Source organism: Balaenoptera acutorostrata, chromosome 3 (genome assembly GCF_949987535.1).
Source record: "Balaenoptera acutorostrata chromosome 3, mBalAcu1.1, whole genome shotgun sequence".
Taxonomy (NCBI): Eukaryota; Metazoa; Chordata; class Mammalia; order Artiodactyla; family Balaenopteridae; genus Balaenoptera; species Balaenoptera acutorostrata.
Window position 1 is genome coordinate 133,877,099 of NC_080066.1, and position 17,057 is coordinate 133,894,155.

Here is a 17,057-nt window from a genome sequence, read left to right on the forward strand (position 1 = left end):
CATTACTTCCCTCTTATTCTAGGTCTTGATTCCCTTGGTGTCTTTATTCCTAGGTGATCTGCCTTTTTTCTCAACTCCTGTAGATCTTATGAGAGGCCCTACTCATTTAACATTTAATCGTTATACTATTTCTTTGTAACATTTCTAGGTCCAGTGTCTTGCCTGTCATTTAATTTTTGTGTGCATACTTCTACTATCCCCAGATCAATAGTAAACTCCTTGAAGTTAGGCATGGACATTACTTTCTTTAGATCCCCTACAGCCCTTAGATCCCCTACAGCCCTTAGCTCTGTGTTTTGTGAATGAGTAAATGAATGACATAATTCAACCTTTACAGAGCATCCAGAGCGGAAGAGTTGTTGGGTCTGTCTTGTGGAGTGGAAGTTCTAGTGCCAGAGAGATTTTGCCAAGCTTACCATCCCATGAATTAGAGTGGAATGAGCAAGCTGGCCTAAAGCTGAGTCCCCCGTGACATATCCATACGCTTAGATCTTGTGGCATGGGAAATCCACAGCTGTTGGATAACAATCGCAACTTAGTAAGTGCTGGGTCTGTGCATATATACTCTGTTTCAGAGCATCTCTTGATAAATAACATGTATATGGGTTCATATACTCCAATTAAATATAAGTGAAAGTGACAGAGCCAGGGTTTGAACTTAAGCAGTTCAGCTCCGAAGTTCCAGTTTTTAATTGCTACATTACATTGCATCTTCCTGATGTATACACAGAACAATCATCATCTAACCCTCATGGCTCTAATAGCTAGAGAGGTCAGCCTAAAATCCTAGGAAGTGCCACAGTGCCCTGACAGGGCCCAAATACTTATTTTCTAAGACCACCAAAACTAGTCCTGGAGGGAGGATGATCTGTAGCCTCGAAGTGAAGTTCTGGAAGAAGCTAAGGTACCCTCAGGTATGTGGGGTGGTTCAGAGTTGGTCTGAAAGGATAGCTGAGAGTCAGTCTGCCCTGTCTGTAGAGTGACCATATAATTTACCATCCAAACTAAGATATTTTTGAGTGTGAAAGGAAATTCTGTAATCATCACGATGAAACAGCAACTACAAACCGATACTCTCCCAGGCAGTCTTTACTGGCTGAGTCTGACAAAATCTCTGAGAAAAGGGGAAGAAAAATGTAAGTAAACTGTGTTAATGTGGGAAGTCAATTATCTGAGGGAGAATAAAGTTGGGGTAAGAGCATTATACCTAGAACAGAAATCAAATGCAGTTAATAATGTTTAGAAAAGAATAGGGCAAGTACGTATGACAGAAAGAGGCAAAAATGTATCTAGACACACAGAACAATATGGTAGTTTGTGTGAGGGTGAGAATAAGTCAGGGGAACAAAGGAAGCTGAGAATGGATTTCAAAAAACATTTGGGAAGTGAGGCCCAGATTGATTTAATATCGGGTGCAGACATCATTGCCGTACCTTCTTGGGTTCAGGATTTCCCCTATTTTTATCAGATGATGTGCAGATATATCTTCTCAGCTGGCTGAGTTTTCTGAAACCTCCAATGAAGGAACAATAGACATAAGTAAACTCGGAAAACTTGGAAGCCAACTATCTGAAAGAGGATAAGATTGGGACAAGACCAGTACACCCAGGAACAAAAAATGAAAGCAGTCAATGCTGTTAAGGTAAGAAGTGGGTGAGTACATATGAGAAGAAGAGAGCTGAGATCCAAATGCATGTTGAATGTGAGTCAGCAGTTCATTTCCAGATCTAAAGTGACAGGAATTTGACTTCACAAATTTGAAAGAAAACTCTGATTGCTCCAAGACTTGCCAAAGGACCTTATGAGAGCAGTATGCAGTTCTGACTTCTACAATTTTAAAAGATGCAAAGAATTAAAGTCCAGAGAAGTATTACCAGATAGATTAGAATGGTGGGAGCATGGCCTCTTATGGAATTTAGTGGAGAGAGAGAGAAAGCTAAGGGTTGATTTCACGGTTTTCAAGTATCATAAATAATATAGATACTCATTTGGCTTCTCCACAGTAGATTATAAAGAAGAAATGAGCTGACACTGCAGCAAAAGATATGTTAGTAATGCTTAAGGAAGAACTTTTTTGACCAAATACTGGGGCAAGGAAGTGCTGAAATGTCTGACCCTGTAATCTTTCTATGATAGGACAGAAGATCACCAGTCCTGAGTTGTCATTATACGTCGTATTTGATCTAGGAGGTCCTGAGGGGTGAGTGGAGGAATCTGAGAGAGTGTGAAGTTGTCTCTTGACAGATCTGGAAGTTCTGAAACTGGTTGGAGGGGAGAAGGAAAAGTCAAAGTCAATTAACCATTAAAAACAATAACACGATCTCTATCCCTGGGTCGTGGATGTGTTGAGATGATTCCTGACATGGGGCAGGATCGGGGAGCCTCCACTGCTGAAATCCAGATGGTGACACTCTGCCATTGTCCTGTGACTTCACCAATTATTCCTCTTCATTCTACTCTAATCCCAGGTGATTAACCTGGGTGGAGGCCCTGCCTTCAGCTGTGAGTTGAGCATCACTTCTCCCTTTTGAGCTAGGAAGAGCAGCTTCTGTAGCTGTCCCTCCCAGAAACTCCACAAAGCTTCCTTAAGCCCCAGAGGCTTTCTCTGTCTGGTCAGAGACCCAAGACAGATGTTTACTGTGGTCTTGTTTGGTACCCTGTTCTTCCATTTGGAGAGAAGGAATGCCCTTACATCAGGGCAGCATCCAGCATTGAATCATCTTCAGTTAATGTTCAATTAACTGATGTACCAGGACCCCTGAAACCTTTCTTGCCATCACAGAACACCAGGTAGAGCTCCATATCCAGACTCTCTAGGCCCTCTGACCACTAGACTTGAACCTCCCTCACTCAGATGCTGAAGCCCAGAATCTGCAGAACCAGAACTACACAGCTGTCCACAGCACCGAGGGGCTGGTCTCCTTAGGTGGATATGCTATTTTCTGCTTGTTAGGAAGGCAATATAAATGGAGAAGATGTCACTGAAGATTCATGGTTTGTCATTGAGAAGTAGGTCAGCAGGAAAGAAAGGATGTACAAACTTACCTCTTGTGATGGGGGTCTGTGCATAGTCACCCTGATGTTTACTCTGAAACCACTAAATGGAGTAAAAACGGGGAAATGTAGCATTAATCGAGCTCTTTACTCCATGATGTGGCTCTCAGAAAGGAATCCTACTGCGTCTAGATCCAAGGCACTGTTTTTGTCCCTATGGTCAGCACTAGATGTGCTGAGCTCAGTGGCCACTATGCTCTTATGTAGGCACTGGAGATAAGACAATAAGACAATGTCTCACTCTCATGGGGTTTTATACCGAGTGAGAGGAGACAGACTATGAACAAATAAGCAAATAAATAGACAAGAAAATATCAGATGGTGATAGGTGATAGTAAATCAGGGTGATTGATGGAGAGTTAGTGCTGGGGTGTGGGAATAACTTAGCTTGAGATGTTGGGGACAGACTAACTAAAGACGTTAATCGGTGACTTGAATGACAAAAAAGAGCCAACCGGGTGATGATGCAGGGAAAGGGCTTCCCTGCGGAGGGAACTGCTAGTGGAAAGGCCCTAAGCTGGGAAGGAGCTTAGTGTTTTGGAACAAACAGAAAAGAGACCCATGTGGCTGGAGCTGAGTGAGGTTGGGATACATGATGAGGTTGGAAAGTTTGTCAGGAGCCAGATCATGAGGGATCTTGTGGGCCAGGGGAAGAGCGAATCCAGAATGGTCCTAGAATTGGATTAGACCCTAGCATGCATCTAGTTTGCCCTTCTTACTTCAAAAATGAGCAAACAGAGCCTGAAGAGATGAGATTTTGTCACTCCATGTCCACCAGCCAACCTTGGTTATGCTACAACTGGAAACAAGATCTTCGACCCACAGTCTTTGTCACTTATCATTAAACTCTTCCTGAATACTAAAAAGATGGGACTCCTGAGAATCTTTGAACACTTAAACACCTCGTCTTTAAAATATGCCACAATTGTACTGTCTTCTTGACTCATATTCAACAACGAGAAAATCACAGAGGCAAAGTCAATATTGTAGAGTAAATTTCTATTTTCCATAGAGAGGGATAGTTTGAATATTTGATTCTCATTTCTCATTAAGAATGAAATTTTATAAGAAAAAAACGATTTTTTTCACCAAGAGCCTATGTTCAGCTGCCATGCTTGCCATGAAGAATTTTCATAGCCAGGATCACACTTCAGACTTCTTGGTAGGCTTGGGTATAACCTGGATGAGCATGGGGGGAGGGCAGGGGAGTATGCGTGGGTATGAGACAAACATGGGTAAGGGCTGGTCAATTATTTTTAAAAAATCAGGGGACTTCCCTGGTGGCTCAGTGGTTAAAAATCCACCTACCAGTGCAGGGGACACAGGTTTGATCCCTGGTCCGGGAAGATCCCACATGCCACGGAGCAACTAAGCCCATGCGCCACAACTACTGAGCCTGTGTGCCACAACTACTGAAGCCTGCGTGCCCTAGAGCCCGTGCTCCGCAACAAGAGAAGCCACCGAAATGAGAAGCCTGCGCACCGCAACGAAGAGTAGCTCCTGCTCGCCGCAACTAGAGAAAGCCTGCACGCAGCAACGAAGACCCAAAGCAGCCAAAAACAAAAAAACAAAAAAACAACAACAACAAAAATCAGGCAGTATGGCATAGTTACCGAGCACATAGACTGGGGCTCTAGACTAGATGGGTCTGAATCCCAGCTCTGCCACTAACCGGCTGTGTGAATTTGGGCAAATAATCTAATCTCCGTTCCTCATTTTCTTACCTATAAAAGGGAGTCATAATAGTATCCTCCTCATAGGGAATTAAACAAATTAATATCTGTAAAAAACATGTAGAACAATATTTGTTGCATAATGCTTGTTACATAACAAACACTATATAAATGTTTCAAAGATTTAAAAATGTACATGAAAAGTATGGAATTATCCTTCACCCACCTTGTAGAAAAAGGGAGGGGGGCTTATAAACATCTTTGTAGACCAGTTATGCATTGTTTCAATAGTGAGTTTGACTTAGTTTGACTTTAGTGTCATAGTTTGACTTTAGTGTCACATACCAAATGCAACCCCATCATTCTAGAATTGGGATGTATTCCTACCACAGGGACATACGGTGCTGCTTCTACATCTAAGAGGAGTTATCATTCTACTGTACATACATTCAGAATCAGAAAATCTCATTGTAAGTTACCTTTACACAGGACATATGTGCATATACATGTCTTGGGTTTTCAAATAGCAGTGACTTTGCCTAAAGGAGCAGTGGCTTTCACATCCTCCTCTGGGTTGGGAAGAAGGCTTTATTGATGAAGGAATATAAATGGAGATTTATTTGGGACTAGCTGAGATCTTCAGTTCTAAAAGGATTTGAGGCTGGCTTCATTAAGCACAGACCCACAGCAAGAGATGTGCTAGTGGAATAGAAGCTTGTTGTCACTGCTCTAGCCCCTCATTCATTCAGGATTTATAACCCCAAGACCTGCTGCCAGCCAGGTGCAATGGCAAATGACGCCCTCATTCTCTGGCCTGGAGTCCCCTAGATTTCATGCTACCGCCCCTTATGCTTCCTTTCCATTAACTAACTGATAAGCCCTGACAGACTTTTTGTTTTCTCTCTCTTCTATAGTCTCCCCTTTTCTCTCTATCCTTGAAGGAGAAGGTAATGGAGAAGAGTTCCACTCCTTTCTCTAGGAGATCTTGAATGGACAGAAGAGTGTCCTTCTTGTCTTTGTCTAGGGATGAAAGTATAAATGAGGGGACAGCTTCAGATCCAAAATGATAGGCCTGGAAGGAACTGCAGAGTCCATTGGAATACTTCCTTACTTTGGGATTTTTAGGCACACGGTAGGAGGAGTTAATGCTTGCACAGTGAACTAAGGTAAACGGAGGAGATTGCTTATAGCTGAGGTGCCAAACTGGGCACACCCGCTGCCCTGCTTGGCCACCCTGAGGGCTGAGGGGATCTTCAAGAGATCTGTGATCTTCAAAGCCAACCCTACATATCAATAGCTGAAGGTGAGGAAAAAGAGAAAGTGGAGGGTCATGTAGAAGGATTATGATCCGGGCCTGATTGTCAATTGCCTGACCCTGGTTCACATTTCATTGGCCAGTACTTGTCATATAGACACATCTGACTGTAAGGAAGACTGGGAACTGGGTTTAGCTGTGTGTCCAGGAGGAAAGGATACTGATTTGGTGAATAGCCAGTCAGTCTCTACCATAGAGAGTATGTGGCCAATGGTGCTCCAAGGACAGGGGCAGAGTTGAAACACATTTCTTTTTTTTTTAATTAATAGCTACTTTATTTATTTATTTATTTTTGGCTGTGTTGGGTCTTCATTTCGTGCGAGGGCTTTCTCTAGTTGCGGCGAGCGGGGACCACTCTTCATCGCGGTGCGCGGGCCTCTCACTATCGCGGCCTCTCTTGTTGCGGAGCACAGGCTCCAGACGCGCAGGCTCAGTAGTTGTGGCTCACGGGCCTAGTTGCTCCACGGCATGTGGGTTCTTCCCAGACCAGGGCTCGAACCCGTGTCCCCTGCATCGGCAGGCAGATTCTCAACCACTGCGCCAGCAGGGAAGCCCGAAACACATTTCTAAAACCAAAGCACAGTGCTCTCCTCACCAAACCACACTCTGCCATCCCTCTCATAGGTTTCTTACCTTAGGGGGATAAAAAACCCCACAGCCCACAAAAGTGGCTAAAAGGGAGCCAAGAAGAAAGTTGTTAGTCCCTTTTCTAAGAAAGATTGGTAAGAAAGCTTTGTTACTGAACCAACTTTGTTTTGCCTGGCGCTCAGAGAGCCAAAACGCCGAGACACCCAGGCCTGCAGCAAAGAGAAGGCTTATTCGCAAGATGGACCAAATGAGGAGATGGGAGACAAGACTCAATTCCGCCTTCCCATAGGCAAGGGGCTGGGCGTGTTTATGGGATAACGAATTTGGAAGCAGGGCATCTGAGGCATGGGGCATGTGGGGGGCGTGGGGGGCATGGGGAAAAGGCGCGGTAATCGTGGTTCTGTGCAGGTGTAACTAAGTACAGGCCTCTGTAGTTCAAAAGTGGAGGCACTTAGCACGATCTGGGGGTGGAGTTTTCAGTCCTCTGCCATCAAAAGGTCACCAAGAGGACACTCGCACATGCCCAGTTGGAGGGTCGTTGGTCCTATCCGGTCTTTAACCAGCTCAGCTTCAACTAGTTGCAGCTGAGACTCCAAGTTCCTGGAAAACACTCCCCCAAACATCTTATTGTTTAGGCTGCATGTTGCTTGGAGGACATTCAGGTCTTAAAATGACCTTGATTAGTGAAGGCAGGTGAAATGGATTTGACTAATCATTATGCAAGGTTTCGGCATCAGCTATGTTCAATATTAGAAGTACCAGAAACAATACTCTCAAGGACTCAAGGAACCAAAATTGTATCTGATGGCCTCAAGTATCATATTTTTAAAGTGAGCCTTGTTGATCTACAGAAAGATGAAGTTGCACTTAGAAAATCCAAGCTAACTACCGAAGATATTCAGGGCAAAAACTGACCAACTTCCATGGCATGGATCTTACCCATGAAAAAATGTGCTCAAAAGAATGGCAGACCATGACTGAAGCTCAGGTTGATGTCAAGACTACTGACGGCCATCTGCTTTGTCTGTTGTGTTGGTTTTATTTAAAAAACAGAAAAAGAAACAACCAGATTTGGAAGAACTCTTACACTCAGCACCTACCTATAGGTCTGCCAGACCTAGAAAAAGATGATGGAAATCATGACCCAAGAGGTACAGACAAATGATTTGAAAGAAGGGCTCTATAAATTGATTTCAGATTGCACTGGGATATAGAAAAGGCTTGCCAATCTAGAAACACCACTTTATGATGTGTTCGTTAGAAAAGGAAAAGTGCTGAAGAAGCCCAAGTTTGAATTGGGAAACTCATGGCGCTTCATAGTGAAGGCAATGGTTCTGGAAAAGCTCCCGGGGATGAGACTGGTGATAAGGTTGAGCGAGCTGATGGAGATGGGCCACCAGTCCACAGATCTGCCCCAAATTCAGACTTCTGTTTTTTTTTAACATCTTTATTGGAGTATAATTGCTTACAATGGTGTGTTAGTTTCTGCTGTACAACAAAGTGAATCAGCTGTACATATACATACATCCCCACATCTTCTCCCTCTTGCGTCTCCCTCCCTCCCTCCCTATCCCACCCCTCTAGGTGGTCACAAAGCACCGAGCTGATCTCCCTGTGCTATGCGGCTGCTTCCCACTAGCTATCTGTTTTACATTTGGTAGTGTATATATGTCCATGCCACTCTCTCACTTCGTCCCAGCTTGCCCTTCCCCCTCCCCGTGTCTTCAAGTCCATTCTCTACCTAAAATTCAGACTTTTAATGGTGACAAATACAAGTCTTATTTGTGGGGGGAAAAAAGAAAAGCACAGCCCCTTAAAAACAATTCTGGTATAGAATCCAGTCAAATTCTGCTCACAGGAAAGGCCCGGTGCAACACGTGGGAATCCCACAAAGAAGGGTCAGCCTTGCCTCTTGATAGGACAGAGCATCTGCACTGTACCATGAACCCTTTGTAAGAAAATCGGCCTCCGAATCCTCAGCCTTGCTTTTTCTCACTTCTTTCGGACCTTCCCCACTTGGTTCCTTCCTGCGGAGTGGGAGCCCAAGATGAGGGTTATTGCACGGTTCACCGCGAACACCTGTCTCTCGGTTTTACCTCAACCTTTGATTCAGATGCTTTCCTTCCCTTCCCTTCTATATTTGGCCCTTTGGTCTGTCCCCCGAGCTGACTTTCATCATCCAACTAGAAACAACACCCTCTTCTCGCTCCCAGTTTCTCTGGGAACCACAGGGAGTAACCCCAAGCCTCCCGCCCTCCCCGTGGGGCTAGCAGGGCTTCAAAGGCGCATGGCGGCCGCCCCACCTCGCGGCTGGACTGCCTTTCTGTTTGAACAGCTTCCATTGCTCACTGCTGATCGGTAACTCAGTGATTCATTAAACACATAAACAATGAGTGAATCTGTTCCATTAGCGAGGCCACCTGTTGATCTCAGCCGCTCCGCCGCTCGCAGCTGAACTCGGTGCACATGAACAACAGAATGCCTCTGTCAGTCGAGCGCCCCGTCCGTGTTTGATGGCATGTTAGAGCTGGAAAAGCAGAGTCCCGGCTCTGCTGGCGCTTTCATGCCCTTCCTTTCATCTGGTGGCAGGGCTGCAAGAATATACTGTGAATACAATGCACCTCTCTATAATCAACGGGAAAACTCCAAGAGTTTGGTCATTATTGCCCCCGTAGGCTTGCGGAATGAGACAAAGAGGAAAGAGGGAAGATCCTGTACCCTTTGGCCTGCAGGTGCCGGGGCAACAGAATTAACCAAGGGCTACACAAAAACAAAAACAAAAAACCCAAACCAAGCGAAGCCAACTATCTGTAAAAAGCAATCCTATTGATTGCGATGACATCTTCTCTCCCCTGGAAATAATACAATCTTTGCTACTTGGCTGCTGGTTCCCGCAGCTGCGCCAGGCCTTGAGGAACTGGTCTACTAGTGTGTACCAGCTGATTTTACATCAAGACTACTAAAAATCCTACAAAGCTGAGTTAAGGTTCTCACACAGGCATCACAGTCAAGAAAGCTTGATATTATTATTTTACAATACATCATTTCCTCTTATGCATAACTAACTCCTCCTATTATTATAATAAAGAGGGGGCCTTTCATAAGATCAGCAATGTTTGCTTGGAGCCTGAAAGCTGTACATACCAAGAATAGGGAAACATAAACTTTTCTCAACTGAGTATTAAATTGCCTCTTTAGGATGAATTTAGTTTTTGAATGCCATAGTCGTTAAGTTCTGTATTGCATACTTCAGACTTGTTAGGTATACATTTCCCTGTAGTGACACTTCGATGGAAATATTTGATTACATAGCTCAGGTTTTATGTTTTTGATAGGTTTATTCTAGTATATCAGTAAAAACTTTATTGTTCCCTGGTTTTTTAAGAAAATGGAAGATGAAGAAATAAAGGGAAATGACTCTTCAAAGCAAACTCCAGTTCCTATCAGCTTACCATGTAAAAATTTTTAAAAAAATCAGTTTCATTACCATACAGATTTCAGATTACTGTTGCTAGTGGCTGTTTTACTTTCATTTTTGCAGCCCTGGAAATGACAGAACTCCAGGTGAGGAATTCAGTTTATGCCTCTTTCATGAATATTATTTTGCTTTTAGAGGATGTACTTTGCGCTATAAACATTCAGAGTGAACAAGGTAAACAGACTGAGGCAGGCAGATCCCACTACTTGGGTTCTCTAGGCAGGTGTGAGCATATCTCCCTCATCCAATACATAAAAGGACCACGTGCATTTTCAAAGGGATTTCTGCAATCCTGGTCTTTTGAAAACCACCACTACGATTTGATTGCCAAATGCAGGTGGTCGTGCAATCAAAAGAATCCTCAGAGTCCTCCATGCAAAAAAGAAAAGCACAAGAAGTGACTTTTAAAAAAGACTAAATAGGGGACTTCCCTGGTGGTCCAGTGGCTAAGACTCTGCACTCCCAATGCAGGGCGCCTGGGTTCGATCCCTGGTCAGGGAACTCGATCCCACATGCTGCAACTAAAGATCCCACATGCCGCAACTAAGACAGGTGCAGCCAAATAAATAAATAAATAAAATATTTTTAAAAAAGACTAAACAGGAGATAGCCACATACAAACTAACAATTAGATGGAAAACTCAGAGCTATCCTCTCATGTGATTAGACTAGTACCATCCAATAGAATTGTCTGCAATGATGAAAGTGTCCTATACCTGTGCTGTCCAGTGAGATAGCCACTAGCCACGTGTGGCTACTGAGCACTTGAAAGGCGGCTAATATGACTGAGGAACTCAATGTCAATCTTAGTTAACTTAAATATAAATAGACACATGTATTTAGTGGTTACTGTATTGGACCAACAAGGATTATTCTGTAACTCAGTGAGGACATAGACCAGGTTGGTCTTGATTGTGATATGCCCAGTACCTGGGTTGGTTTCCTACCTTCGTTGTAAACACTCAATAAATATTTGTTGCATGAGAACATAAATCTGATCATGCTGCATCCTCCCTTATTAGCCTTTGGTGCTTCTCCCGGCCAGAGAGCTCTTAAGTCCTGGCAGGCCCTCAACTCCACCTACCTTCTGCTCCAGCATATACAATTTTTTAATCCATCCTTTGACTTACCCTCATTTTCCTGTCACTCTGTTTTTGTATGTGCAATTTCCTTGGCCTGGAATACTCTTCTTCCCACTCGTCCACCTCGGCAGATCTCTGCTTATCTTTCAAGACCGGAAGTATGACTTTCTTTGTAAAATTTTTGCCAACTGCCTCAGACTGAGTTAATCACCCTCTTCTTTGGGTTCCCATAGTGGCGTAGTATAAATATCAGAGCAGGGGTGTCTTAGGGCAGATTCTCAGATCTGTGAGCAAATATTTGTAAGGAAATTCCCCAGGGAAACTAGGAAAGTAGTGGGTGGGGGCAGAGGGCAGGGAGGGGAGGAAGCCAAGTAAGTGTGCAATCACAAAGTCACACAGAGGGTGGTTTTTGCCCAATCTGCAGACAAACTTATTAACTCTATAAATCAAGCCTTAGAGTTGTCCTGAATGAAGGCAAAGAAACTAGAGCTTTCAGACGCTCACATCCATCAGCAACTAGTTAAGGACCACCCAGGGGCTGTGTGTGCACTCCCAGGCACTTTGGTCTCTCCATCTGCGTGTACCAAGGAGACTCAAAGGATAGTTCTCCAAGATAGAGGGCAGGTTCTGGCTGTGGGAAGTGAAGCCATTAGACATTCGACATTATCCACTACGAGGGGTATTAGAATTGAGTCTATCTGGTTACAAACCCAGATATATCTTTTCCTAGAGAATTGTGACAATTGTTTTCAGTCTCAGTTTCCTCCTCTGTAAGATTTAGAAAATAATTGTATCTAACTCTCGGGCTTAAGGTGAAGTTTAAATAGGATAATGTGTGGAAAGTATTTAGCATAGTGTGGGGTAACTCGTAAAAAAGTCAAAAAATGTTACATTATTATAACACAGCATCTTATTATGATTGCATATCACTCCTCCACAAGCGTTGAGATTTTTCTAGGGCAGTAATTGGCCTCATTGGTCTTTAAATCACTTGAACCTAAGCCAATGCCTGATCTTGAGTAGATGTCAGATCAATCAATATTTCTCGAGTAAATGAGTGATACTCACTTTTGAACTAATCTCTCTTATCATCTGTGATGATACATTGAAATTCTCTCTTCACGTGTCTATTTTACCCAGTAGACCACGTTGGTAAGGTTTCTTATTCTCTTTTGATTCCCTGAAATAGGGCACACACTGATACATGACAGGTGCTAAATAATTGTTGAACTGACGTTTGTTGGTTAAGGGTCCAGAATCCTCTAAGGGTAAGACCATTATAATCTGAAGGGTTGTTTTCTCTACTTCAGAAGAGTTTGTTTGCAGACAGTGATCTCAGGTCACTTAACGGTTCAGTATAGGAAAACAGAAACTCCTCTAGGTTTTCAAGCAGAATATGATTTAATAGAGGGAATTAGGTGCTATAGCAGGCAGAGTTTCTAAAATGATCCCCTAAAGAAGTTCCCCCACTAATCCCAGAAGCTCTGAATGTGCTCATATATCATTCCTGTGATTATGTTGTGTTATATGGCATAGTTTATCTTAAGAAAGAGATTACTTGGGTGGCCTGATCTAATCACAAGAGCCCTTAAAAGCAGGGCATGTTCTCAGCTGAGAACAGAAAAGAGAGTCAGAGCAGAAGTGTGAGGGCATTTGACCTGAGGGTCTTGTTGCCGGACACGATGTTCTAAGAAAGACTTCATGTGCCGTTGCTAGTTTGAAGGTAGAGGAGGCCATGTGGGGGGGGAATGTGGGTGGCTTTTAGGAGCTGGAGAGGCCTCTGGCTGACAGCAAGCAAGGAATTGGGGACCTCAGTCCTAAAACCATAAAGAGATGAATTCTGCCAACATCCTGAATGAACCTGGGAGGAGATTCTTTCCAGAGCCTCCAGGTAAGATCCCAATCTGTCTGACACCTTGGTTTCAGCCTTGTGAGACCGTGGGCATAGAAGCCAGCTGAGCCTGAACTTCTGGCCTATAGAGCTGTGAGGTAATAAATGGGGGTTACTTCAGGCTGCTAAGTTTGCAATAGCTTGCTACACCGCGATAGAAGACAAATGCAGTGCTTACCAGATTGTGGAAAAACCTGGAGACAGGAAAGCAAGGTGGGCTACTCCCAGCTTTCAGGTTATATCCCCACAGGCTGCCACCCAAGATCAGGAGCTGCAGGAAATTACAACTGACTCACAGCCCTGAAGTGGGGGCCTGGCAGTGAAGGAGACCAGCCAGCTGCCTCACTGGCCACACTTACTGACAGTCACGCTCAGTTACCCACACCGCTGCTGACAGAGGAAGAGGGTCCCTTACTCTCTCCCACCTTACAAACAAATTCCCAAATGAATTTTATTGTCAAACATGTCATATCCAGAACCTTGGTGGAGAGGAAGTCTGGGATATGTAGTTCCCAGGCATCAAGCACCTGAGATATAGGCAGGGGTTGGGGACAATGCTAACTGACAATGAATGGTACCCAATATGGCTCTTCAAACTTTTAAAATCCTTTCAAGCCAGCCTTCTTGTAGGAATTATTATTTTTATTTTACAGATCAGAAAACTGGGGTTCAGTTGGGTTAAATATCTTGCCTAAAATCTCATAAATAGGAAGTAGCAAAACCAAGATTAGAACCCAGATCTGTTTCTTCCCAAGCCTACATTTTTCAGCCTCCGCAGCTGCTGCTGGCCTTGGGATGGAATTTATATGATTGCCTGACAGTTGGACCCTCTGGGCCCAACTGAGGGGGCAGTAGAAGTGGTAGCAATTCCATTTTCTTAAAGAGTTCCTTTGGTTCCTGGTCTGAGGCTGCTGTTAGTCTCATGTTGGGGGCCTCTCTCCTCCTCTCCCCTCCCCTCATTCCAGCTTCCTCCTTGGCCCGTAGTCTCTGACTTTGGACACAACCCTGGCAATGTGTGCTCTGACTTCTGGGTTTATTTGGGGGCATTCCCTGCTGTCCTTCTGTCTTATGAACACATAGGATTGGCCCTTCTCTGGGCTCAAGGTCTCTCTGCCTTTCCCCCACGGGGGCTGGTGCTGGGCTAACAGCAGCGTCAGAAGGAACGTTCCCTGAAGAGAGGGGTCATGGAGCATTCCCCCCAGACAGCTCTATCTTCGCTGCATACCAATCCAATTACAAACAAATTGGCCCACGGGCTCAAGCACGAGAGCAATTTGGCCTTCTCTCTTCTCTTGCTGACAGTTTTAAACCTGCTTTCTTTAAAAACCCAACTCTGTGAGATTTTAGCACCCAAGCCTAAGAGAGGTGGGATGCAATTATCCCAAATACTGGGGTGCAGGGAAGCTCAGGGGAGAAGCTCTGCATAACATTTTTCAGGAAAAATGGAAGAGAAAGAGACAGGTTCTCTGGGATTTCCCATGACTGCAGATTAGAGGCTGGGGAGCTGGTCTTTCCAGATCTGCCTCGACCAGCTCTCTGGGTTCTCTTTTCCCCCTGGCTGGCTCCTTTTCTCTTTTGGACTTTTCCTCAATGGTGAGGAATTCATCCCTGGGTTTCTACAAGAAAGAAGGAATGCTTCAACAGTCTTCAGTATGCCTTAAAGGACATCATTTTTAAACATATGCTCACAGTTTGATACACCTGAACTCAAATAAAAGCAGGGCATCTATGTCAGAGATAAGTGTATAGCCCACCTATTTAGAAAGTCGAGGATCAGCCAGGCTTTCTTCACTTGGATCCCATGGGAAAACTGTTTGGAGGGAGACACGTGAAAGAATGAGCTCCTTCTGCCTTGTTAAAAGTCTATTTAAAAACACTTTAAGTGGAAGACCCAACTTAACTAGAAAGAAAAGCAGATATAAACTAAGGTTGTACATGTAGTTGGTTTTTTTGATTAAAAATTCCTCAGTCCAGGTTTCCCTCAGTGGTATTATTCTGGGTTGCATACGGACATTGCTGGAGTAAAGTCTGCTCCATTTGCTTCCTTCCATCCCCTTGTCTCTTTGGGAAAGATCACTTGTCACTTTCGATCATCACACCACTCACACTTCTCACGTGAGGACCTGCATGGAGTTTCTGGTGCAAATCTAGTTCACTTGGGCTGAGGTGCCTGGCTGGCAGGGAGATGAGACAACTCCCTCATCGCAGGACCAATCAGGAGAGCCTCTTCCACACCACTCTTCTTTTCACAGAGATGTCTCAGATGATTTCCAGGGTGATCCAGAAGATCTTACTGAGATGCTTAAAAAGACAAAGTCAAACGATGGATCTAGAAATGGGCATGTTCTCGGCTACACGCTGGGGGATATGCCAGTGACTTGGGTAGATGCATTCACTGTTCCCATGGAGTCCAGTGGGGGAAACAAACAAGTGCTGGTGCTTACCAGTGACAGCCATGCTATGATGGGGAGAAGGATATCATGAGAGCACAAAAAAATGGATGTGTAACCCTGATGTAGCAAGAAGACGTCCTAGAAGAGATGGAGATTGGGGATAAGGATGCTAATGACATTGCAGAGTCTCTGTGATGAGGCCTCAGAAACTGACTTGAGTAGAGACTAGACCTGTGTGTCCCTGAAGGACATTTGCCGGGGAGTACCTCTATTAGATCCACTTGGATGGATTGCAACACTACCCTGGCCGAGCCGATGGATTTCGCAGCTGCACTTTGATGGCTTTCGACTTCTCCATCACTAAGTCAGTCAACGAGCCAGAGCTCCTCCTTATTTATTTCCTGCCTCTCTTAAACAACAGCTGTGTAACTCAGTGCTCTTAAAGGGGAAATGTTGAAAAGTAGATAGGAATCCCAAGAGGAATGTGTGGTGAGGGGAGTGGGAGACCAGGCTGATTCTTCCCTCGGCTCGGCTGTATACGGCACCTGCCTCACCTCATCTGAGCGTTCAGCCTTCAGGTCATGATGAAAAAGAAGATGCTGGGATCATCCTGTCAAACTGTCAAATTTGGGAGTGAATGAAACATCCACGAGGGATCTCCAAGAAGACAGAATACTCATATTTACTTTCGACCAGGGAGAATTGGAACCTATGTCTCCAGATTTGGAAGTCTAGGATATTAATTCATTGTGACATCTGGTCCTTCTCTTTGATATTTTAAAAATAGGCTAGAAACAGAATTGTGAATCCATGCTCTAAAGCACTACTCTCAGATTCTGGGAAAGAATGCAACTCTGAGTTTATCTTGTTTATCCAACTAGTCTCTGGTCATTTGTGTAACACGATATTCATCCATTGGATGCTCTAAGCCAATTTCTAGCACAAGGTTTCCATTTTGTTATAATCATCCATGAAAGAAAAGAATGTGGAAATGTCTGTCTTGCCATTTTCAAGGACTGTGGTGGTACCAGTAGCTGGCTGCTTCTAGTCTTTGCTGCAGCTACTTGAGAATGTGAGATTCTCTAAGAATCCTAGGATTTTGGAACTAGGAAGAAAAATCAGCAACATGTAACAAGGACCATAAAGATGCTCATACCCTTTGTTCCAGTCAATACACTCCAAGGAACTGCAAAGAAATGTCACTCAACAGACCCACAAATATACATTATCAAAGATGTTCACTCTAGTAATTGTTTTTGGGTTTTTTTTTGGTAAAAGTAAAAAAATGAGAGGCCACCAAGATGTTCAACATTATGGATCTTGTTTTGAAAGTTGAGACGCATTCACTTGAAGGACTATTATGCAGTCCTAAAATAATTATGACATCTATAATTATGAAAGCAATTATTCACAAATGTTGAATGAATGCCTACCATGTATCTCTACTCTGGTACAATAAAGGAATATGCAGATTTCAAATCTATGTATGCTATGATGTTAGCTATGTGCAAGATGCATGCCTGTGGAAGAAATTGTGTAGAAATGTTATTCGTTGGCAGGGTAATGAATAATATATAAGTGTC

At 43.9% G+C, this 17,057-nt stretch overlaps 1 pseudogene; it reads left to right on the forward strand.

The window, feature by feature from the left end:
- Positions 1-863: 863 nt before the first annotated feature.
- LOC102997184 (40S ribosomal protein S3a-like) lies at positions 864-15,565 on the forward strand (annotated as a pseudogene).
- The last annotated feature ends 1,492 nt before the right edge of the window (positions 15,566-17,057 follow it).